This window comes from Bacillus rossius, chromosome 3, assembly GCF_032445375.1.
Source record: "Bacillus rossius redtenbacheri isolate Brsri chromosome 3, Brsri_v3, whole genome shotgun sequence".
NCBI classification, from domain to species: domain Eukaryota; kingdom Metazoa; phylum Arthropoda; class Insecta; order Phasmatodea; family Bacillidae; genus Bacillus; species Bacillus rossius.
In genome coordinates, this window is record NC_086332.1 from 71260134 (window position 1) to 71285368 (window position 25235).

The 25235-nt window shown below is 36.0% G+C and overlaps 1 protein-coding gene across 3 annotated transcripts in view; it reads right to left on the minus strand.

Annotated features, from left to right (window-relative positions):
- Positions 1-25235, minus strand: part of LOC134530883 (G-protein coupled receptor Mth2-like) — a 224832-nt gene that overhangs the window by 118260 nt on the left and 81337 nt on the right. The window lies entirely within an intron of this gene.

A 25235-nucleotide genomic window follows, 5' to 3' on the forward strand; every position in this document is an offset into this window, starting at 1 on the left:
GGTATGCAGAGCTTCAGGAAAAACAACGCGATTTCAAAACTACTCAATATATCGGGATGAGTTCTGCTTACGAAATGCATTTAGTATTCGCTGAGGGCCGAGAAGTACATTGATTTTGGATTAAGTTTTTAAACTGTATTTTTAGAAGAGTTAAAAATGCTAAAAAGCGTTTTCAGAGTAATTTTTAGGGGCAAAACAACTAGTAAAGATTCTTAAAAGCACTTAAGGGACTTGAATTACCCCTTTATCTTCATTTCTCGGCCATATACTGTTACGGTCACCTCTCAAATTTCACAGTTACCCTGTGACGACAAGAAGCGCGCCAGTTCAGAGCCTTGAGCTTAGAGGCGATACCGCGCTAGAAACACCAGCGAGCGTCGCGCTTATCATCTAGCCTCACTAACACACATACACCCCTGACGTGTCGTGCCCCTTAAATTACAAAAAAAAATGTATATCTCCCTTAGTAGGCACACTATAAAATCCGTTCGAATTGTTTGTAAACTCTACTAATATTATCCAAAACTCTTGTCTGAAACAATTTCAGATACAACCAACCACTGCAAAGGGTGGATATACATAGAGGGGTTAAAATACAGATATAAATTAATAACTCCCTTTGTAGTCTCGCCAACAAATCTGTTCATATTGTTTGTAAAAATTATAATTTCTATCTAAAACTTTTGTGTGAAACAATTTTTGATAAACAAACAATTCTTGCAAGGGATTGAGAAAACCTGGTGTTGGAATAAGAAAATAAATAAAATTTCCCTACCATGTACAATACCGAATTAAATCTTACTTTTGTTTAACTTTCTAAATATTGTCTAAAATTTTTGATAAAATAAATTTTTATGTAACCTACCATTACTGCAACGCGTGGAAATAACAAGGTATAAAAGTAAAAAAAATATATATGTATATATATTTATACTTTTTTAATATATACTATCTAATCCGTTATCATTTTTTGTATAAATCTTAAAATACATCTAAGACTTTCGTTGAAACAAGTTTTGTTGAAACTAATTATTACCGTTAGAGCAAGGTTTAAATTTAAAAAAAATATATCGAAATTTCTTTAGTATCTTGTGAGTTAGAATTGAATTTAAACCATCGTAATATTATCTTAAACCTTCATGCAAAGAAAATTTTTATATGACCATGTTATTTGTACAAGGTATGAAAAATAGTTTTCAAGGTCAACAAAATTGATTAATTACCTTAGTTGGCATAATATGTACTTCGTTCTAAACTATTCAATGCTGTATTCATTGAGTTAAAACATTATTAATATTTTAAGTTACATGGAAAATGAGTAAATGATTAATTGAACATTTTGTAATATCGTAGAACATAAATATGTCATGTACCTACATTAAGTTCTCAAAATGTTCCAGAAGTTTACAAAAGTTCATAGAAGTTTACAAAATATTTCTAGAAGAATTAGGTACTTCGAAATCTACCTACGCCTGCCTCTAGGCTGTGCCCAAAGGAATTTTTTTAACTAAATAAATATTTTACAATAAATATTGAGCAATTATAATAAATCCGTCTTTGTAGCCCATTATAAATCATTCTTTATAAAAATTGGTTCTAGATGGGTATCAATAAACTAAAAAATTATAAAATAAATGAATAAAGAGTTTTTTTACTAATTCATATTGGTTCATTTTGAATTATTGCAGTTCATCTGTTAGTGGCTCTATGGATAAAGTCCATTGAACTCTGTTGCTGGTTATAACTCTTGGTTACAAGTAATGGAAGTAATGACGTGTTAGTATTTGTAAGGCGTGAGTTGGCTACTGACGGTGCTGTACTTCCCCTTAAGGAAGTTTGCCTGTGCTCTCGTTTAAAGTGAAACCACTGATTCAGATCTTGTTTCGCCAGATGTAAAATTAGAGATCGACTTCTGGATTTCTGAGGTTGATGAAAGTATGGGATATCAAGGCATGTTCAGATGCTTTAAATTATATCCAAATTGCATTGGTGCATATTCAGCTTTCTTCCTTGAATGCAAAAAAGAGAATGTATTTTTTTTTTCAGAATTACACATATAAATGATTTGTTTAGCTTCACTTGTTTCTACAAAGCTTTTGTAATAAGTAAGTACCGCAATAATATTTTTAGAAATGCTATATACAATAACTATCGTTAGCTTTTACGTCTCTCTTAAAAATTATATTTTTAACAGATTTTCGACGTTCATAGCAATACATTTACCAGAAGAATAAAACTAGTAAAGATATTTATACTATTTACCAACAAATAAAATAATTTTATAAACTACTTAAATAAGGCAGCATCTGATTAGAAAACCTTTATAGCCTTTCTGCAGTATTTACAAAAAATATTAAATCTTAAAAATAGCCAAAGCGTGAAATAATTACAATCATTTTTGATTCTAGAAAATAAAAAGTAAATATCAGGTAAAGTAGTTTCAAACAAACTTAAAACAATAGATGACAACAGAAAGCCGATATTTGTGACCAACGCGAACAATGATTATCTTGCGAGAATGGATACAAGAACAAATAAAATACCTATTTTAAAAAATTTACAGCACGACTATAATGAAAAAATTATAAATTAAAAAAACCTAAACTCGTTAATAAAAAAATCCATCGTACTGTCTTCCTATAGCAAAAATTTCTCTTTCTAAAATCGATAAGAGTACGCAGTTAAGATAAATATGACGTTTAATCACAGCTACTGTAAAATTTAAAACGTAAAAAACGTAAGAATAAAGATACACGTTTTAAAAACTTTAATAAATATATTAAATATAATAAAAATAATTCTCCGTTGTATTTATTGTTCCAAGAGAGAAAATTTCCTCACACGAGAGGCTAGAGTCTTTTCACAGTGGGATAAGAGTCCTGCTTGCAAACTTCTAACTTGAAAACACCAATTCCTTGCTAATAAGGGCATGGTTGTTCCCACTACTAACTGCATACTTCGAACAATATTTATTCAACATTATATGATTCGTAATTTATTTCTGTTGCTTGTATACTGTTGAGACGAAATGGTTTTTGTGAAGAGCCTGTGAATATTTGAGATTATGTACTTAGGAATTTCTACATCGATTTTGAAATATTTAGTTTTTGTTTCTGCATAAAAAAATCGTAGATGGTGCCTTTATGAGTATAAAAATGAGTTAGACCCATCTTTATGTGAAACATCAGAAGATCTATTTGAAGCTCACCCATATTCAATGCTAGTTTGAGTAGGCCAAGGCGAGTTGCTGGTATAAATAGTTTCGCAGCAATTTTGTTTGGGGAAAACTGGTCCAATGATTGTACAAAATATACTCAACCTCGGTATAAACGTCAGGATTGAATATAATAATGCCAAATTACAACAACCCTTTTATTTCAAATCCCACTCACCATAAGCCAATATAAGAAAAAACAGAAACTGAATTATAGTTTTCTTTGTCCCGTATGAGTTGACATCCTTCTAATGCTCTAGTTTGACTTGTAAGCCTTCATGATCCAAAGAAAGTTTTGTCCAACAGTTTAGCTTTATGTATGCTATGAGGTTGCAGATATTTGTGGTTATATACCACACTACAGAAGTTATTGAACTATGTGAAGGATGGTTATCCAAAATTTAAAGCACATGTATAGATGTAAAAGGCTTAGCACGATAAGCAATATCATAATTTATGAAACTGAATCTAGAAAATTAGCAACAGACTTCGAAGTGGAGCTCCATCAGTAAGTTCAGTTTCTATTCTCTTTCGTGTGTCTCAATCAAATGCTTTTCTACCTGTCTTCTTGTTAAGGGGTACTCATTTTCCTGTCATTAACAAAATAATCGTAATTGAACTGCATATTTCCTAATTTATAAACTGCTCTAGACCCTATCACACGATGGAAGGTTTCGTACAGGTTCCTCTAGAAGCCACAAGAAAAACTGCTAGCCAAGCCTCCATGATAGCAGGTATGGATGTTTATATGGAAGAAACTATCACACGTAGAATTGTGACTGGTGTAGGCCTACATTTTGCGAGGCGATATGCCTTCTACTGGATGGAAATTACTTTAAAGTGGGGCAGCAATAGTTATCGCAGAAGAGGTACTTAAACCTGCTGCAAGAGGGGTTTAATGAAGGTCGCTCAGGGTGGACGAATGAAAAAAAAAAGAAAGAAATGTTGGCCGCGGTGAATTGACATTGCTGCGATTGGCGTTAAGGTTAGGATAATTTTTGGTAAATTATGTTTGTAATGTATAAACACGAATTCACGCATAATGCCGAAACCACTTGAACAGACCACATGTTCAACGCATTTCAAATCCGTGATGAAAACAGTTCCATCCCTTCAAATAAATTACTGTTTTTAACGTCAGGGACACACTACAACATCATTCTGATTGGCTAACTTTACAACATTGTTCGAAAAATTCCACAGAACCATACCAGCTGCTATGGAGGACCTGACTTACACATTTAATAATGAATTTGTTAATAAGATAACAAAATAAATTAATGTAGTAATGTAAGAATTTTATCAAAATATTTTCGTCTTTATGAGGAAAAAAATCCACACAGGAAATGTTGACTCTTGCGCCAGACGTAAGAAAGTAGGTTATTCGTTATAAACTCTATTTCAAAGCCAAACGTGCGCACTTTTTTCTGGTCATAAAAAATAACAGAACGCAGTGCTCATGACAAAATACTGTGACTTGTCTCAGTAAAATGGTGACAGACAAACACTAACAGAGAAATCCCTGTGTGCAACAACCCTAAATAAAGTAAAGTGAGGACCAGTGTTGTTAAGTAACGAATTACAAGTAATCGGATTACTTGTAACGATTACTTTTCAAGTAATTTATACTTGTAACGAATTACATTTAAAAAATGTAATTCGTACTTGTAATCGGAATACATAACATTAATTGTAATCGATACATTAAGGTAATCAATACTTTATATTTACTTGCCGTTACTTTTATTCTCGGAACGTATAACGAATACAATTAAGAGCAAGAACTTTTGTATTAGTAAAGTTTATAATTGTACGCTTGTAGTGCTACGATCGTATGCACATCTATGATCAAAAATGAAGAGCCATAGTGACTTGCAGTGTCTCCAACATTACCCTATCCTAAAATCTGCATTTAAAAAATTTAACACATTGCTGGTGTCAAGTGCTCCCGTTGAGCGTCTTTTTAGTGTTGGACAAAGATGTTTTTGTCATCAAGAGAGGGAATCTATCTGATGAGAACTTTAAAATGCAATTGTTTTGTAAGGTCAATTCCACTACTTTTATAAAGTCTTTTGATGATATGCAAACAAGTTTGTCCTCAAATATTATTCATTTAATTAAAGATAATAAATTTAATAATTACATGAAATCAATTTTTTAACAAAACATATATGTATGTATGTTTATTAATGTAACAAAGTGTAACAAAATTGAATCGTAGATCAGTTTTAAAATGGTAGCGGAAAGTAATTGTAATTGTAATTTTACTGATTACTTCTATGTAAAGTAATTTTTACTTGTAATTAGTTACAGTATCACCACAGTAATTGTAATTGAGCCCAATTACTTTTTCCGAGTACTTTTAACAACAGTGGTGAGGACTAATTAGAGCCACTCCATACAGATTCTTACACCACCTTCCTGAGAAGTGCAGTAAGTACAAATATATTCAAAAAACATTAGTGACGTATGAAACAGTATGCATACAGCTTAAATAATTAAATTAATGGGTGCGTGGCCGCCACGAGCGTTACAAGTGAAATTTCATAGATAAAGGGAGAGGGCACTTGTAGGATACACAAATTTGAATCACACGTACAATTGTGCAAGTAGGTGAGTACAGTGTGTGCGAGTGTATAAGAATGTGTGCAAGTATCCGAGTGTGAAAGTATGCGAGAGTGCATGTATGCGATGGCGAAAGTATGCAAGTATTCAAGCATACGAGTGTAGAAGTATACAAGTACGCAAGTATGCGATGTGGAAGTATGCAAATGTTTTATAATGCAAACAAGCCATAGAGCATTGCAGCTGACATTTATGTTTTCGGCCATTTATTTGATATTTATACTATAACTCATTAAGTAATACTTAAAAAAATATAATTTTTAATAATTGTTTTATTAAAAAGTTTTAATTTAAAGTTTTGGAGAAAGTTAAAAACCAATTTATTATTCATTACTTACATTTAAAAAGTCCAGTTTTGTGATATACAGTTTTGAATTAAACGTTTGTATGTGGACTTTATTAAGTAATCCTTATTTTTAGGATTTCATTCGTACATAAATAAAAAAAACACGGGATTCCCAGAAATCATAGGAACCTGGGATTTTCAGGCGTTTTTGAAAAAAAAAAGTATTATCTTTAATTTATGAATTATGTCAAAAGAGTTATACGACAAAGACTAAATACAAACTGTTATTTAAAAGTTTTATAATCCACGATTTCATGCTCTCAATTCGTTTTAGGAATGAAATATAAATTGTCCTTTAAGGTTCTTAAAACTATTAAATAAAACTTAAGAAGTGATAAAACTATTTATAAAATATGTATCAATATTATATTATTGATTCAATTTCAATCACCGGCAAAAATACAAAATTTAGGAACCAAGAATATTTAGAAAACTGCCCCGTTAAGCGCCTGTCAAATTAGTGCCAACTTATCTTGAGCAGACTGTACCTTCAATGTCCTCCTGGACGCTACTGTACTGACGCTCTGACGATCGTCCACGCTAAGTACCGGGCGTTCGGCGCCAAGACCGACATGTGGCATCCTGTCTACGAACGAATCATCTCGTTGCGATACCACTTTTCCGGTACAATTCAACCAACGCACCGCTGACGCCAAGTTGCTTCATCGACAAACAGCGCTAGCGTTTAGAAAGCTTCGGAAGTGACTATGAAGTTAACCATCTTGATCTGTTAGTCATTTCAGATTTCGAGGGAAAGCTGGGGCTATTAGTCCAGATAAAATAGACATTCGAGTTTGCATTGATTCCTAACAATATGGATTTTTGCAGAAGTCTTGAATACGTCTCTACAAATGATGTGTCAAAAGTCCCTAACAATCCTGCTTGTGCGTTGTTTTTTATTCGAGGTCAAAGGTCACTAATTTCTGTTTTTTTCCCCCGTATATCTCTGAAACGATAAGAGCTACCGTAAAAATGAATCAGATAAAGTTTGTAGATCGCGGAATTCTTTACAAAAAAGACATGAATATATTTTTCCTTATACGAAGCACCGCTTTCGAGATATCGTGACCAGACCGTAGGAACGTCGTATTTTCAATTATATGCACACATTTCCGCACCACCGCTGAGTTAGTGTACTCGGCGCTTTTTTTTTTAAACGTGGTTTCCCCAATATTAATACCCCACGATATATTTAGATCAAGAAAATTTGAGAGAATATTTCATTAATAAAAACGAGACTGAGCTACCTTCAAGGCGGCGTCTTTAAATGCAAGTGTTGAAACGTGGGACACTCTACGCCGAAGATGCCGCGCTTCCTTTATTTCAGCCACTTTATCTGCTTCATTGCCGCAAAAAAAGCAGTATTTTTTGAAACAAAAAGGAGAGCCATTCCTTCGCGCTCTAGTACGAAAAGGACTTATCCCAGATATACCGGCTGTTTCCACTTCGCGTTGTCTTTTAGCTGCAGCAATGCTGCTCTTCCGGGTGTACACTTTACGAAACTGCTTATGGATTGTTACAGATTGTTTGTCTTTCAAGCAGTCATCAGACCCATCACTCCTTTCATTACTCGAACCGATCAAAGTTTTCATTCCACGATCAACAACCACAATCTCACCTTCAGTCAAAGATTCACTACAAATGAAGCAATTTCTGACATTTTTATAAATTTTTGTAACGGCACAGTTAAAAATGAAAATTTAATCTACAAACACGTCTATTCACTACGAAAAACCGTTCAAAACTGACTGGATTTACTAAAATAATTATGTCTCTTGAAAAATTCAGGTATACGCCGGTTTCTAACCGAACCGTGGGGGGGGGGGGGGGGGGAGGGGGGTCGCAGGCAGATGTTACTCAAGGCCAACTGACCAATGGAATTAGGGACGGATAATTGACTCACTCAAAATTGTATATTTTCCCCGTTTTTGAGTGCGTGAGTCACAAAAACCAATACTCCAATAAATTTTTCTTCAAATGGAAGACCCGATGATGCATACTGGCCGCATATGAGTGAATATTAGTATTTTGGAGGTTTTAAATCGCGATAACTTGAGAATGGTGATTCGTAAGGAAAAATTATTGATACCTTTGTTGTAGAGAATTTTACGATATACAAACTTTGTCTGATACAATTTTACGGTAGCTCTTATCGTTTCAGAGATATACTTCAAAAACATAAATTGGTGACCTTTGACCTAAAATAAAAAACAACGCACAAGCGAGATTGATTGGGACCTTTGACTGCTCTAAAGTCGAAACTGCACTTGTGAAAGAGATGACTTTGTTTAGAAATCTTGTAGAGTAATTGTTTTATAATTAATTAGTGAACATAAAATATTTTTATTAAAATACCTTAACTACGAATTAGGTGAACGAATGATATTTATCGCAGGGTAGGTTTATGTCTACATAAATTAGTTCATAAAAATAATTTCAGAAGTAAATGTATACATTTTTTTAAATTTTGCCTATCATAAATTAAAAAAAAAAATAACCATAGGCGTGCCTAGCTATAAACGTGAATCCGTTTGAAAATAAATTTTGTTTACAAAGTCTAAATTGCAAAATATTATTCAGAATAGACTCTGAATTTCTTCTTTCGTATGAGACTAGTTCCATTGGTTCCCAAAGATTGATTGATTAACAATGTTCATTTTCCTGTTATTGAGTTTTAAGAAAACAAAAAGAAAGCATAGAAAAGACGGGAAATCGAAAAAAATGCATCCATCCTAACGTAAATAGATAAATTGGTTAATCACTCGTGGATCTTTTCATTACAATATTTACGCAGCGTTCGAAACTGATAATTTTTAAATTGATTACGATATTTGATAAAAATAAGCACAAATTAAACAGCTATCTAATGCAAATAAACATACATATACATAATTACTAGTGCTCGTTTGGAGCTTCGCTCCCAAACACCCTCTCCTTGGAGCTTTACCCCAAACAACCCCTCGGAATTCACCCCCCCCCCCCCCCCCCCATGGACCGCGCCTCACCCGCAAGCAAGCGCGTCGGCTGTCTGGCAAGCTTCTCGCTAAAGTCTCGTAACATTATCATGCTCAAATAGGAAATGCACGAATATAAAAAAATCCCTTTTAGCACAGCCTACAAACATAGGTAGATTTCGAAGTACCTATTTCTTCTGGAAATTTTCTGGAAACTTCTTTAAACTTCTGGAACAATTAAAAAAAACTTTATGTACTTGACATCCCATTAGTTATCTAATATTCCAAAACTAGTTAGTTGTATGGCACCTAAAGGCACCCGTTGAAAAATGATAAATACAACATACAATTTAATTTAATATACACGAATTATTGATTAAAAATTATTTTTCTTTTAATAGTTTGCAAAATAAATTATTTCTGATATAAATATATGAAATGATAAAAAAAATAATGGACAAAAAATGATTTAAATGAAGTACCTCTTGAAAAACTATATTGCGTGTGAATGGTCTCATTCAATCATATTTAATGAATTACAACGACATACTCACGTAATCATAATTGATTTTCAGCGATAAATTGAATATTTACTTACTGTGCGAAGTTAATCAAATTCGAAAAGTAAATGAATGATTAAAAACTTACAAATTAAAAAATCTAACTTTTCTTTAACTTCTTACGCCATATTTCGGTAAAAAATTCCAAAGCATTTCTTAAATGATATAAAACAAATGATAACATCCCGAGAGTGCGGCTTTCAACGGTGGGATAACAGCACACACTTCCATTGGCGACCACGTTGTCAGTACACGTCTGTCTGCCTCGTGATCTGTACTCGAATAACCTCGGGTACTGTGGTCTGCTGCTACTCTCTCTTCTTCGGCGCTCTGCGCATGCGTCATTACTCCTCCGCAGACGGCGATTGTTTCGCCTGGAGTACCAACTGCTCTTTCAAAAAAATTTCGATTTTACTTTCGGAACGTTCCTCGTGTATACCCGGAAATTACGCGGATGCGTTTGCTGTATGATATACGCACGTATGCTTTCATATTGACTAACGTCTACTATAGAATCTCCTCTTTTTTATAGTAGGGCGATGTGGTTCGGTCTCTCTACTGCTATCTAGTCGCAGAGGGGAGTGTACAAACAATTGTGATTCACTCATCAAAGTAATGCAAAGGTATGCATGTTTGTAGTCTACCTTGCAACCAAAAGAATCCGGGAAATTTCAGTGTCGTTAGTAATAAGGTATTTATTCGTAAGAATTAAAAAAAAATTGCAGACATTGTCCTCTAGGCTATATCCAACATTATTTACGTATTCGAGAGAAAGTCTGGGTTGACACACATTTTTCAACATAATGGATGATTGGATTGCATTCCAACGCCATGGCGACATTAAATCATTGAGAGCTCTGATTTATGTACTGCTTAGATATTACAATGATTTGCAATTTCTTACTGTATTTAAATTTTATGTAAACCACATCGTATCCACCATTAACAACATTTAATTTTTAATTTTGACGCAACTCCATTGATAATAGATTTTTATTTTGGACAGTCAAGTAACTGAACATGGTTTTAAATAAAAGTATTAAATGTAAGTTTCCTTTTGGGTTGATGTTTGGGAAACTTGCACATTCTTTTGCGCATTTTAATTAATTTACAATAGTAGGAATTTGAGCTAAAGAAGAATGTACTAAAATATGTGTTTACACCTCTCACTCGATTTTAGGACAAAATCTATGCGTGTTCAATAACAAATTCACTAACAAAACTAAATTACAGTGTCACTGATCATTACGGGAACTATACGTAAGTGTATTAGAATAAAAATATCGAAGACGATAACAATTGGCTAAAATATTATAAATATGGGAATGTTTAAAACATTTATGTTGTTTTAATTAATTTTTATATTTTATATATGCTGACCCAGTTACGGTATCATTCCCATACGCATAACATATATTATTACTTCTGAAATTGTAAGTTTTATATTGGTTAATAAAACAGCGAATATTGAAACTTACTATTGAGGCATATTTAAATTTAAAAGCCCAAGTATTTTTTTTGTCCTAAACTGAAGTGACGTAAGGAACAATTCTGATACTGTTTTTGATTTTCTTTGAGAATTATTCTGAAAGGCTTCATTGTAAGGAACAGCTAACTAAATGCAGTCTGGGCTGCTACCAACAATCTCTCTGGCCAAATAATTTAACAATGGAATGTTCCAAACAAAGCTATTAGCAACCAATTTCTGGTCATTTTGCAAAGGCGATTTATTCGTGTTGCAGTGAGAGCGGATATAAAAATGCGAAGAATATTGCGAGTTTGTGCGTTTGTTATAATCGATGTACTGTTTGCTGAACTCTGCACGTGCATGCCAACGCCGCAGTTTTACAGGTTAGTTAGTTAGTTAGTGACTTGTTACCGAGACACGCATAAAACATAATCTTTCTTGAAATTGGCAGCAAAGTGAGTTAAACACGTAGCACCTAGTAGGTACTGTAGTATTCTTAATTATTGTGCTTCTAATATTTCGTATTTGTCACATTATTTTTAATAAATTCATAGTTTAATCATTTATATTCTTATAAAAAATGTAAGTAAATATGTCTATACTTAATGTTTTTTATGAACTAAATGGAAAATATTTGAATCAATCGTAACAGGTACTGAAATCCATGGAATCATGTGGTATGGCGCTTTGGATTTAACCCTTCGTTTGTAAAGTTCATTATAAAACTTTATTTTTAATATACCATTAATAAATCAATAAAAGTTTTACTAAAACCAATAAGAAGTGCTTCAAAACGATCACTACATAACTGTATACCACACGATTCTATGCTCTGAGTACCTGTTAGGACTGACACAAATGTTGGCCAATATAAGTTCATAAACACCATTTAGCAATGACATTTTTTTTTTTAAGCAAGAAAAGCCTTTTAATAAACAATTATATATGATTATATCGTGAATTTATTTAAAATCACGTGCAAAAATCACGAAATATTATAATCCAAATTTTTTAAGACCTACCGCCTTAAGTTCGGTTCACATGAGTCGTAAGCTTCGTTCGCTCAGTCACGGAGTGTCAATCGCACTCACTCAAATTAAAAAAAAACAGCAAATCCTCCATTTTTTTTATTTCAATCAGTGATTGCTTGTAATTATTTCAGTGACTCGCAGTGATTTCTACTATTCTTGTAGCGAATTTCACAAGACCGAATATTGTTTCTCAGCGAAATTCACTGATTTTTCAGTTATATGAACCTCTTAAGCTGAAAATTAACTGAAATTACGCAGTCAGTTTTAAAGTTAATTTTTTTTAAGTTAAAGCTTGTCGACAGTGAAGTCATTTCAGAAGGAAAATATATTTTTAATTTTTACAAAAGAATCCTTTGGAAACCAGGTGCCAAGAAAAGGTATGAAATACGTGTTTCAAGATAATACTGATTATTTCTTACGAAAATTGGTGCATGTTTTATATTTAATTGATGTTTCGTTCAGGAATTTTTTTAACTAGGTAAAGATAATAGAATAATCAACCAAATTGACTTATTTTGTTTTATTATGCCTATTATGCCGCTGTTAGTATTGGAAAGTTGCTTTGGGTACGATTTACAAATAACTTTAAGTATTGGAGCTACTTGGATAACACAAAGCATAAATTCCCGGGTAATAATCCGGGAAAATCAATAATAACTGCGAACACTATTTTGAAGTGATACAGCTGTTTTCATATAAATTTACATACTAAAAAATATCCATAAGTTATTATTAATATGACTGATCTATTTACAAAAGAAATTTACAGTGTATAGACGATGATACATAACACTCCCAAACAGAACAGCAACCATCCCAGTTTTTTGTCTGGAGATATTTAGGGTAAAATATAAAAACAGAAATCAGGATGACCAGGCTAGAATGTCAGCCCGCCTCCTCTGGAACTTGAGGTTAGTGTCTCTAGTGTCTTACCTATCTCCATTTTAGAGAGTAGGACTAGAGTAAAATTTAATGCTTAACAAGTACGACTGTCGCGACATATCAATCTGCTCCGAGGACAAAGTCAATAAAAGTTTCATTTTTAAAAACATAGTACTGAGGAAAGTATCAGTAATATATTGTTGTAGATTTAGAAATACAACTATACAATATTTACAATACCTTCTTGTAGAATACTAAAGGTTTAAGTGAAGAAGCAAGTTTGAATCATAGTTTCTCAAATTTTGGTAGACATGGAGAAAAGCATATTTATTTTGCACGTTCCACAAAAGTTTCTTAGGAAATATAGGTAAGACTTTTTACTTTCACCACTATAATAAAATATTTTGGCAACATTTTTCCATTCAATTTCCTTGCATAACGTGTTTAACGCTATTTTTAAGTTTTCAATTGACTACTTTTAAAAGATGCGTAAAACTGCTAGGGAGTACTTAAAAATCAGAAAGAAGAATAGTTTTTTTTTATTCTTCTGTATCAGGTTAGCACTGTCGGCAAAAATAGTATTTTTGAAATCTTCCCATTAACCCTTATTTATCATAATTATTCTGCACGATGAGATAAAATAAGTAAAAAGAGTATCCCTGGCGAGTAGACAACCTTTCACACATTGTACAACTTCAGTCTAGTTAGTAGTTTTCCCCCAGGGTGACTTTTGGTTTCTTGGGGTGAAGTATAGTTAAAAAAAAAAGATGTAACTATTAAAACGCTATTATTACTGGGAAAAAAGTGACTGAGTCTTTCAATACTCGCTAGTTATGTGTAATATCTAGCCTAGGTAACGATAAAATTAATGTGTTCATGTGTTGCAAATACACTTATAAAAAATAAGAAAATCGGACACCAAATTCAACGTAGAATTATTTAAAATAATACCGAGCGTAATTAATATACGAAACTTGTGTCTTCAGCTACATTATTTGTGGAATTCATTATCGGAGCAGCTACGACTACCATTAAATCATTCAATTACCAAGGCGAAAGGTTAAACTATATAATGAAACGGCTCCGATAAAAACGAAAAAAAAAAACTTGAAAAAGTACTTTATCTCCGGCTTTGGACCAGATTCTGACAAGGAATTTTATTAAAATACTGCCCAACTTGTTAAAATTCACTAAACAGTTAGTACCATAAGGTTGTCATATGGCTTTGTAAACTTTGGTTCGCGCCATTGCTACAGATGGCAGCACCTGGTTAAACATTTCTGTCCCATGTGACTTCCGTTCCATTCCCGAAATTACTCCCGCCAAATACTGTATACCGAGAGCTAAGATGTTACACGTCAAAAATTTTAGTACCTTAATTTTAATTTTTTACTTTATTTAAAAGTTACAAAATGTAAGTATTAAAAATATAATTAAATAAATAGCTGAATAATTTAAATGATGTTAATTCTCTCATAATTAAGCAGGTTCATTTCTCTGATAATAATTAAGATTCATTTTTTCAATTAAATTTAATGTTATATACTTTTAAACACTACTAAACTGACATTTGAGACAGTTAAAGTGGAATACAGTTTGCATGATTTAAATGTTATTTTTCTATGAAATCGTATCTTTAATAATAATAATAATAATGCACGTAAACATAAAGCACACTATTCACACTCAAACACAAGCTAGCTTTTGTGAGTGTTATTTCCTGTAAAATAATCTGTTAATACGTAAATTATTGAAAAGATAAAACAATATTGAAAAATACCTATGATGTGAATTTGAGTATCAAAAACCACACCAATATATTTTTTTCTCAAAAATGTAAAATGATGCACTTTTTTTCCTATGTAAAAACTTTGTAGTTGACAACTTCAATTATAAAGCACATATCATCACTGTTGTATTACCTGTGCATACATATATATACACCAAATTATCTATAAGTCGTAAAAATCGAAATAAAAGTCATGGAAAACGGCATCTTGTGTTTATGAATTGCAGGTAGACTCAATAACGCCAATGGGTGCGCAATTACGTGCACAAAAGTGTTCAGCGCGTTGCACATCGCCAGGCGATCTCAGGGAAACGCTTCCTACCATCAGAGACGCCTGTTACACTGCCCGCAGGATAACGTGATGCTTAGGTGACGTCACGAACGTTCAGAAAGCTTGTGGAGGAGGGGGAGCAAGCTGGCGTAGTATACACAAACCAATAACATTGAGTCTATATTATAGATTAATAAAATCACTTAAAAATAACTCAGAATTCCAAGTTCTTCGATTGAAAAAAAAAAGAGTAGTGTACACAACCAAAACACATAAACTTACAGTCTATTATTGATTAATAATAATAAAGTCACCAATTTACTCGCTCTCCTCAAGAATTCCAATTCCTTCCATTTTATCTACGGTAGAGTTCGAATCTTCACTGCTACTGTCTACACCGCCAAGTGTAATAATTATTTTGTCGATTTCAATGTCAAAACGAACATCCCGGCTGTAATACTCCCGCTCTAATTTTTCAACATGATCACAAAATGGAACCCAATCTTCTTTTCCCATGCTCTCAAAATGTTCTTCGCAAAGTCTTTTCACGTCATCTATTTTAAAGGACACATTTTTTTATGCAACAATACCCTTATCTTTACCCCGTAATACTCCCGCTCTAATTTTTCAACATGATCACAAAATGGAACCCAATCTTCTTTTCCCATGCTCTCAAAATGTTCTTCGCAAAGTCTTTTCACGTCATCTATTTTAAAGGACACATTTTTTTATGCAACAATACCCTTATCTTTACCCCATATACCTTTAATAGGATTGAAGTCGGGATGGTAGGGTGGAAGTCGGAGCGGTGTGTGACCGAAACTTTCAAGAATCTGGTCGACGGAATACACTATGTGCCGTGGCTTATTTATCTTAATAAGTTCGTACAATGTTGGCTTCAGCATGTCTTCAGTAAATGAAATTTTGTTTTCTCGCAGCCATTTTTTCATATCATCTATTGTTGACGAAGATGTAGGTGGTTTATTTACGCGGACATCGTGATAGGGTGCATTATCCAATACCACGACGCTGTTTGTTGGCATGTTTGGTACAAGTTTTCCCTAATCCACTTCTCATAATTGGTCTGGTTCATTTGGTGGTGGTAGTCACCAGTAGCTTGATGTGATTTCCACATGACGTGGGCATTTGGCACGAATCCATCTTTACCGCCAGCATGTATCATAATAAGGCGTTGCCCTTTCGCTACTGGCAGAAGGACACCGTTTAATGTTTCATCTGCCTAGCTTTTTTGTTGCACATGCGAGGATAACACATACGATTCATCTACATAGATTATAATCCTGTTTTCATTTCTGAAACGCATAATTCTCTGTATATAGCTAATTCTTTTCTGACTGATATCATGCTTTTCGATAAGAACGAGGCGGTGAGATTTCGTTTTACGCCACTGAAAGCCTAACTTTTTCAGAATTTTACGAAGGGTGCTATCGCAATCTTGAAACCCTATCTCCATCTTCAACTTCTCCCTAAGCTTTGGCACATTTTTCTGTGATATAAAAGTTATAAATTATCCTACGAACTACTCATTCGTCAAACCCATCCAGTTCGTATTTTGAAGACTTTTTTCTTTCTTGTTTGACGTCTCGAACAATCTTTCACCATCTTCGTTAATGTGTGGACCTTCTTTCTTTATACGTTGTACAGTAGCACGATAAACTCCCGTTGCTTGCGCCGTGCGCAGTTGCACACGTTCAAGAGGAATAGATAACGGCATCGCATCATTCCGAGCTTCATTTTCCATAAAATTTAACATATTAAACACTACCTTTCACTCCTGCGAATGAAGTTTTTTCTGTTTGATTTTAGACGTAGGCGGCATTTTTATATTCAGCACGTGGGGTAAAAAACGTCGCGAGAGAACACTTTACAAAAAATAACTAGTATTTTATACATTACAACAAGGAACCACTACTGCGAACTTGATAGCTTACGTTTAATACGTATTCAGTTTACTATTCTCTGTTTAGCTATAAACATGAAACACGTCACGATAGCACGTAGCAGACTGGTCAATGTTTTCATTCTGGGTGGTATGCGAAGTGAAAGTCTCGGAATACGTTCTCTGCGCATGCGCGCTGGGCCTCCCTCCCCTATACACCCCTTCCCCCCCCGCCCGACAAGGCTACCGTAACGGTCACTCAGGCATCATCTTATTCTGCGGGCGGTGTACTCGCGGGAAAATGAGATACTTCTTCCTAATGTGACAATATATGTTAATTAACAAAATTTATTATATTATGAACATGCTCATGGTTCCATTTATCGGAGGGAAATTTGTCCTAAGTTATCACGTACATACGGTATAAATAATATGTATGTTTAATACATTTATATAAAAAATTTAAAACAATTTGGCAGAAACATTTCTTGTCAAAATACAGGTAATTCATTTAACAACTTTGATAACGCTCATGTAGGACATAAAATACGCACACTGTTTAAGATAATACTAGGAAATAAAACGCTTACACCAATTAATAGTTAGGTGTATATCTTCATAGAAATATTGTTGCCGTATTCGTGGAATGCGTTACACTGTGTCCCTGATTATAATATTGACCTCGCTCTTACCAAGGAGTAAAACTCAATTATATATTTATTTTTTTCTTAATAAATTTCCACCAAAAACGTATATCCATTTGTTTTAAATGTCTATACTTATGTACGCGCGTTAGGAGTTATACTTCTGTTTTATTCATGACACTGAACTACTTTGAAATTTATTGTAACAAATATTAATAGAAACATAAGTATAAAATTAATGATTTAATTTAGTAATAAACGAGATCAATTTTAATTGATAATGAAAATCATTAAAAGTGCTGAATATTTATTCAAATTTATTAATTTTAACTATTTATTAAGCAATGTGAACATTTATAATATATTATGAAAATAAATTATACATATGGGAACATAAACTCAACTATATAAATACATTTTAAATTACCCTTAAAAAGGTAATGAACATAAATTCTTCAACTAGTATTAAGAACGGATAAATGTTTTTAGTTATATTGACCAGTATTCAATATCACTAAATTTCTGAACGTGATTCATACGTAGTTCCACACCTGCCGCTAGAATTCGCTACCAGATTAGCTATTTATAATGACACTTCTCCTATAAAAAACAAAAAGAATTGAAAATTTTTATAAATCTGGTTTATACCTGATTTTTGACCAGGAATCTTATTAAAATACCTCACACCTTGTTAAAATTCATTAAAGTTAATACTCTATAGTTTTCGCACAAGTTAGATGACTATAAATTATTAGGTGTTAAAAGATAGTTTCGCTACGGAAATTAAAAAAGTTTTATTTTTTTTTACTTATGCGAATACATGGAAATTCATTTCTTAACAAACTAAATTAATTTAATATTACTTTAAGTAAAAAAATAGAGGATTTAGGTCTACCTAGTATGCAATAATCAATACAATGGACTGAGCTATGCATTTAATAATATTATAGTAATACAATAAACAATAAAATTTATTTGTAGACTATATTTTCTTAAAGTACAATTTGTATAATCCAGTAATTTTGTAATTTAAAAGAAAGTAAAAATTTTTTCCCCAGCTGAGTTTTGAACATCATATAAATGTTTCTAAGCCGCGCTGCACTATAATTACCGTACTACGACTCCTGCAAAGAGAGAGTATATAATGATTATTAAAATAGTAGTACCCTTACTTTTTTAACTTGAAATAACTCTTTACTATGGCTATCTTAGTTTACCTCATATATTCCAGGGTAGTTTCATTATCATTAAGTTCCATTTGGCACATAATACGTTTGGTATGACCCCTAATTACTATTAAAAAGAATATTAATGGATTAAGTACATACACGTAGGTACGCTAGTTCTTTGAAAATTAAGTTGTATGGTGCGCGCGCATCGTATAAATTCACTCTCATCATTTTTACATAACTCTCCTAAAGAAGTATAACTTCAAAAATTAGATACTTCATGACTCTAACTAATCAATTTATTTTACATTACATACAATACAAGGTTCTAAAAGTGTGTAATATTAAGTTTCAATCATTGTAAAACGTGCATATAATTTTTAAACAACGGACATCATATCTAACATATTACACATATATTAATTAAACATTTATGAAATAACTGGTTTAGTCTTTCGTTTTTCTCTCACTGTTCGGAACGTTAATAAATTGCTGCTAATGTAAGAGAATCCAATGAAAATTTCTAAAAAGAAGCAGATAAAAAAAAATTACATCGGCCCTAGTACCTAAAGAAAATTGGAATTTAGAGTACAGACTGGAGTTCAGCAAACCCATGAAATTATTTTTACCAGAGACTATTCTGATTGCTTGCCAAATATCTCTTAATGGAGTGTTTGTGTGTCTCCTTCGACTGATTCGTCAACTAAATGTTAAGCCAAGCCTAGAAACGCGCGGAAGTTTTGTAGGTAGAGACCTGCAAAATCATCGATATCTCCTCGTGTCAGGCTATACTTCACAAACGTGTGAATAATCAAGTCGGTGTTGTCTTCATCGTCTTCAACCATCTCTCCGGGTCGCACATGGTTTGGTGTTTGTCGGGGAATTCCTGTCAAATAATGCGCGATGCATTTACGAAGGCCATTCAAGTGTAGAAACTGTTATAGTATAGACTGTTGCACCTGATAAATTTAATCCTTCGGGTCCTTCTTCCCCAAAATGGTTCAATGTTAAGGGGAATGTATGTGTTTTAGTGAAGCGAGATGATAAGTGCGACGCTCGCTGGTATTTATAGTGCGGTATAGCCTCTAAGCACAAGGCTCTGAACTGGAGTGCAGTCTCCTCGTCGGCACAGGAAAACCGTGAAATTTGAGCGGTTACCGTAACATTATACGGTGGAGAAATTAATATAAAGATGTATTGCAAATTCTTTAAGTGCTTTGAAGAATCTGTGCCGGTTGTTTTACGCCTAAAAATTATTCCGAAAATACGCCGTTTTGCCATTTTCACTATTCGAAATCACTATTCGAAATCACTATTCGAAATCAATAAGTACATTTCGGCCATCAGCGAATTCTTAAATGCTTTTCGTAAGCAGACCACACTCACACATCTTGAGTAGTTTTGAAACCTCGTGTTTTTTCTGAAGCTCTGCACACGATATGTGCGCCTGGGAAGACGGCGCCTTAAAGTGATAGCGTATCGCGGTATGATTTTTGCCAAATCAAAGTATTTTTTTTTTTGTAAATGAAACATAAAAATTCATGTAAAATCACAGATATTTTATATTTTACGTGAAAACAACTGTATCACTTCAAGATAGTGTTCGCAGTAACACTGGGTTCAGATTGTTTCCCGGACACTCCTGCTTTGTGTTGTCCCAGTACCTCCATTAGTTAAAGTTATTTGTAAACTTTTCCCTTAATTGATTTACAGAATTAACTGTGCATGTTGATAAGCATATGAAAATCAAAAATCCCCATTTTTGAATACTTAGTATTATCTCGAAACATAATCAACCCATGTGTTGTACAAAAGTGTCAATATCTTTCTTGCAGTATTACAAGCTATTTATTGACAACTGGTTCCCAAAGGAATCTTTTGTGAAAGAACAGGGAAATATTTCTTTCTGTGTGTGGTTTCCCATCGCGCACGAACTACGGAAATGCCCGCCGCTGAGGTCGGAAGCATTGTTTCAGCGGGAGTCCGGTGGTGGAGCACCCTGGCGCTGCCATCGCCGGGCGAGCCAGCCCGCGGGACAGCGGGGGAGCCTGGGTGAGTACTGAGGGCTGGCACCGGGATATCCCGGGACTTTGATCGTGGGATGACTCGGGCCCCGGGACTTTGATCGTGGGTTGTCTCGCGCCCCGGGACTTTGATCGTGGGTTGTCTTGCGCCCCGGGACTTTGATCGTTGGTTGTCTCGGGTCCCGGGACTTTGATCGTGGGTTGTCTCGAGCCCCGGGACTTTGCTCGTAGGTTGTCTCGCGCCCCGGGACTTTGATCGTTGGTTGTCTCACACCCCGGGACTTTGATCGCGGGTTGTCTCGCGACCCGGGACTTTGATCGTGGGTTGTCTCGGGTCCCGGGACTTTGATCGTAGGTTGTCTCAGGCCCCGGGACTTTGATCGTGGCTTGTCTCAGGCCCCGGGACTTTGATCGTTCGTTGTATTGCGCCCCGGGACTTTGATCATTGGTTGTCTCGCGCCCCAGGACTTTGATCGTGGGTTGTCTCGCGCCCCGGGACCCTGATCGTGGGTTGTCTCGCGCCCCGGGACCCTGATCGTAGGTTGTCTCGGGTCCCGGGACTTTAATCGTGGGTTGTCTCGGGTCCCGGGACTTTAATCGTGGGTTGTCTCGGGTCCCGGGACTTTGATCGTAGGTTTATCGCGCCCCGGGACTTTGATCGTGGGTTGTCTCGCGCCCCGGGACTTTGATCGTGGGTTGTCTCGCGCCCCGGGACTTTGATCGTGGCTTGTCTCAGGCCCCGGGACTTTGATCGTTCGTTGTATTGCGCCCCGGGACTTTGATCATGGGTTGTCTCGCGCCCCAGGACTTTGATCGTGGGTTGTCTCGCGCCCCGGGACCCTGATCGTGGGTTGTCTCGCGCCCCGGGACTCTGTTAGTGGGTTGTCTCGGGTCCCAGGACTTTGATCGTGGGTTGTCTCGCGCCCCGGGACTTTGATCGTGGGTTGTCTCGGGTCCCGGGACTTTAATCGTGGGTTGTCTCGGGTCCCGGGACTTTAATCGTGGGTTGTCTCGGGTCCCGGGACTTTGATCGTGGGTTGTATCGCGCCCCGGGACTTTGATCGTGGGTTGTCTGGCGCCCCGGGACTTTGATCGTAGGTTGTCTCAGGCCCCGGGACTTTGATCGTGGCTTGTCTCAGGCCCCGGGACTTTGATCGTTCGTTGTATTGCGCCCCGGGACTTTGATCGTGGGTTGTCTCGCGCCCCGGGACTTTGATCGTAGGTTGTCTCAGGCCCCGGGACTTTGATCGTGGCTTGTCTCAGGCCCCGGGACTTTGATCGTTCGTTGTATTGCGCCCCGGGACCCTGATCGTGGGTTGTCTCGCGCCCCGGGACTCTGATCGTGGGTTGTCTCGGGTCCCGGGACTTTGAACGTAGGTTGTCTCGCGCCCCGGGACTTTGATCGTAGGTTGTCTCAGGCCCCGGGACTTTGATCGTGGCTTGTCTCAGGCCCCGGGACTTTGATCGTTCGTTGTATTGCGCCCCGGGACTTTGATCGTAGGTTGTCTCGCGCCCCGGGACTTTGATCGTGGGTTGTCTCGCGCCCCGGGACCCTGATCGTGGGTTGTCTCGCGCCCCGGGACTCTGATCGTGGGTTGTCTCGGGTCCCGGGACTTTGAACGTAGGTTGTCTCGCGCCCCGGGACTTTGATCGTGGGTTGTCTCGCGCCCCGGGACCCTGATCGTGGGTTGTCTCGCGCCCCGGGACTCTGATCGTGGGTTGTCTCGGGTCCCGGGACTTTGAACGTAGGTTGTCTCGCGCCCCGGGACTTTGATCGTAGGTTGTCTCGGGCCCCGGGACTATGATCGTGGGTTGTCTCGGGTCCCGGGACTTTGATCGTAGGTTTATCGCGCCCCGGGACTTTGATCGTGGGTTGTCTCGCGCCCCGGGACTTTGATCGTGGGTTGTCTCAGGTCCCGGGACTTTGATCGTGGGTTGTCTCGCGCCCCGGGACTTTGATCGTAGGTTGTCTCGGGTCCCGGGACTTTGATCGTGGCTTGTCTCAGGCCCCGGGACTTTGATCGTTCGTTGTATTGCGCCCCGGGACTTTGATCGTGGGTTGTCTCGCGCCCCGGGACTTTGATCGTGGGTTGTCTCGCGCCCCGGGACCCTGATCGTGGGTTGTCTCGGGTCCCGGGACTTTAATCGTGGGTTGTCTCGGGTCCCGGGACTTTAATCGTGGGTTGTCTCGGGTCCCGGCACTTTGATCGTGGGTTGTCGCGTGGACCAGGGCTCGCTCAACCGTCCACGTGCACCGGACAGCAGTTCCGTGAGGCAGCTGACGAACATCCTGCCCTGTGTCGTGTCAGCTCTGTCAGTGGGATCAACATCGAGGGAACATCCGTGCTCGACATCGCGGCCGGCGTGTTATCCTAGGTTTTGAGCACTGCGCATATAAAAAAAAAGTCCGAACTTTTACAAAATATTCCTTTAGAAACCAGTTTACAAGATAGATAGCGTAAATGTAGATGGAATAATGTTGTTGTTTTTTAACCATGGAAAAGATAATCTAATGTTCCGCAATTTGAATATTTTCATGCGCGTAGTTAATACTGGAAAGGTATTCAGGGATCGGTTTAAAATACCTCTAGCAAATTAAGGTACTGGGACAACACAAAATATAAATTCCCGGGTAAGAATACGAGCCCAGTATTACTACAAACACTATTTGGCAGTGATGCAGCTATTTCCGTGTAAATTTATAAATTTACGGATATCTGTAATTTTTACATTAATATTAATTTTTCGTTTATAAAAAAATTGTGCAGTGCAAGTGAAATTCGGATGCCAAGTTATATTACATGGGTCAATAAGTCTGGAGTAAAGAATTTGAATAAATAGCACTTGAAAAAAAAAAGGTAGGGAATCTCACGGGGAACTTGCGTTAGCAAATGAAGGATTTGTTAACTATAAATAAAATAAGACAACCAAATAATAAAATGAAATTACACAAACAAGATTTGTCACTCAGTTTCCGTGTCAGAGCCGCGTGCTGTTTCCCTCCCAGCCATGAGTCACAGAGACTGAGCTGACCCGCCTGCGCCCGTACTCGCCATTTGCCAACAGCACTGTCAATGTAGACCGCTGTAAACCAAACACACACTTTTTAATGTGTATCCTACCTCTCGGTATACTGTATTTACTAGGAGTAATTACTTGAATCGGAAGTTGCATCGAACGGATATGTGTAACCACGTTGCTGACATTTGTGGCGAATAAAGGGAACCAAATTTAACAAATAAAAAAAGAGACTTTATAGTGTTAATGTTTAAGGAATTTTTAACAAACTGGGCCTTTTATTAGGTTGATAAAATTTCTTGTCGAAAATCAGCCAGAGTTTAGTAATTTTTTAAATCTTGTTTTGCATTTATCGGAGCCGTTTCTTTATATAGGTCAACATTTCGCTCTGCAAATCGCATAATTCGGTAGACGACGAAGCTGCTCTAGCATCAAATTCTAGTGGCGTGTCCGGAAACTACGTTTGATAAGCTTCCACAATTTAAAAAATAATAATATGCGTATAATAATCACGCTTAACAATATTTAGAAAAATTCCACGTTAAACTTCGTGTGCTTGTTTCATATCATAAGTGTATTTTCAACACAAGAACACGTGAATTTTCTCGTTACTAAGATTAGCTGTTATACATCTCTGGCGAGTACTAAAAGACACGCTCACAATTATTTGTTAAATATCATTTAAATTTCAGAAAAACCAAAACCATTAGTAACGAATTAACAAACAAATACTGCATTAAAATTCAGATGTACAAAGTGCTATGAGTTGCAGAAAGCAAAATTTCCTGATTGTACGACACCACCAGTCAATGACGAATCTTTATGCCACATGCTCCTGGATTCAAATTGTTAAATTGATAGAACTTTCAGTACAGAAATGTTATATCCTTTCGTGGTTAGAAGCAGAATTATTAAGTTATGTACGAAAACTAGTAACCTGCATTTGTTGATTATTTATTGGCTTGGAATGGGGCTACGCTACGAACTGCTGATAAAAACTAACTAAATAATGACTAGCATGGAAAAAATAATAATATTTTAGCTGACTTATTATTACGTGAATATTATTTAAAATTTAATCAAAAAAATTTCACGTAATAAAAGCACGCCTCACCTCTTGCTAAGATATTATTCGTTCCAAACCCGGCTTGTTTGGAGAAGGAATTTTCACAACTTGGGGGAGTTTCACACCAAGGCCAGATGCTGCTCCACGATCTCCATTTCTCACCTACAGAGATAAAAAAAAATGTCTGTACTTTTACAAAATATTCCTTTGGAAACCAATTCCAATAAATGATTTTTTGTAATACTACAAATATATTGTGACAATTTAAAAAAAA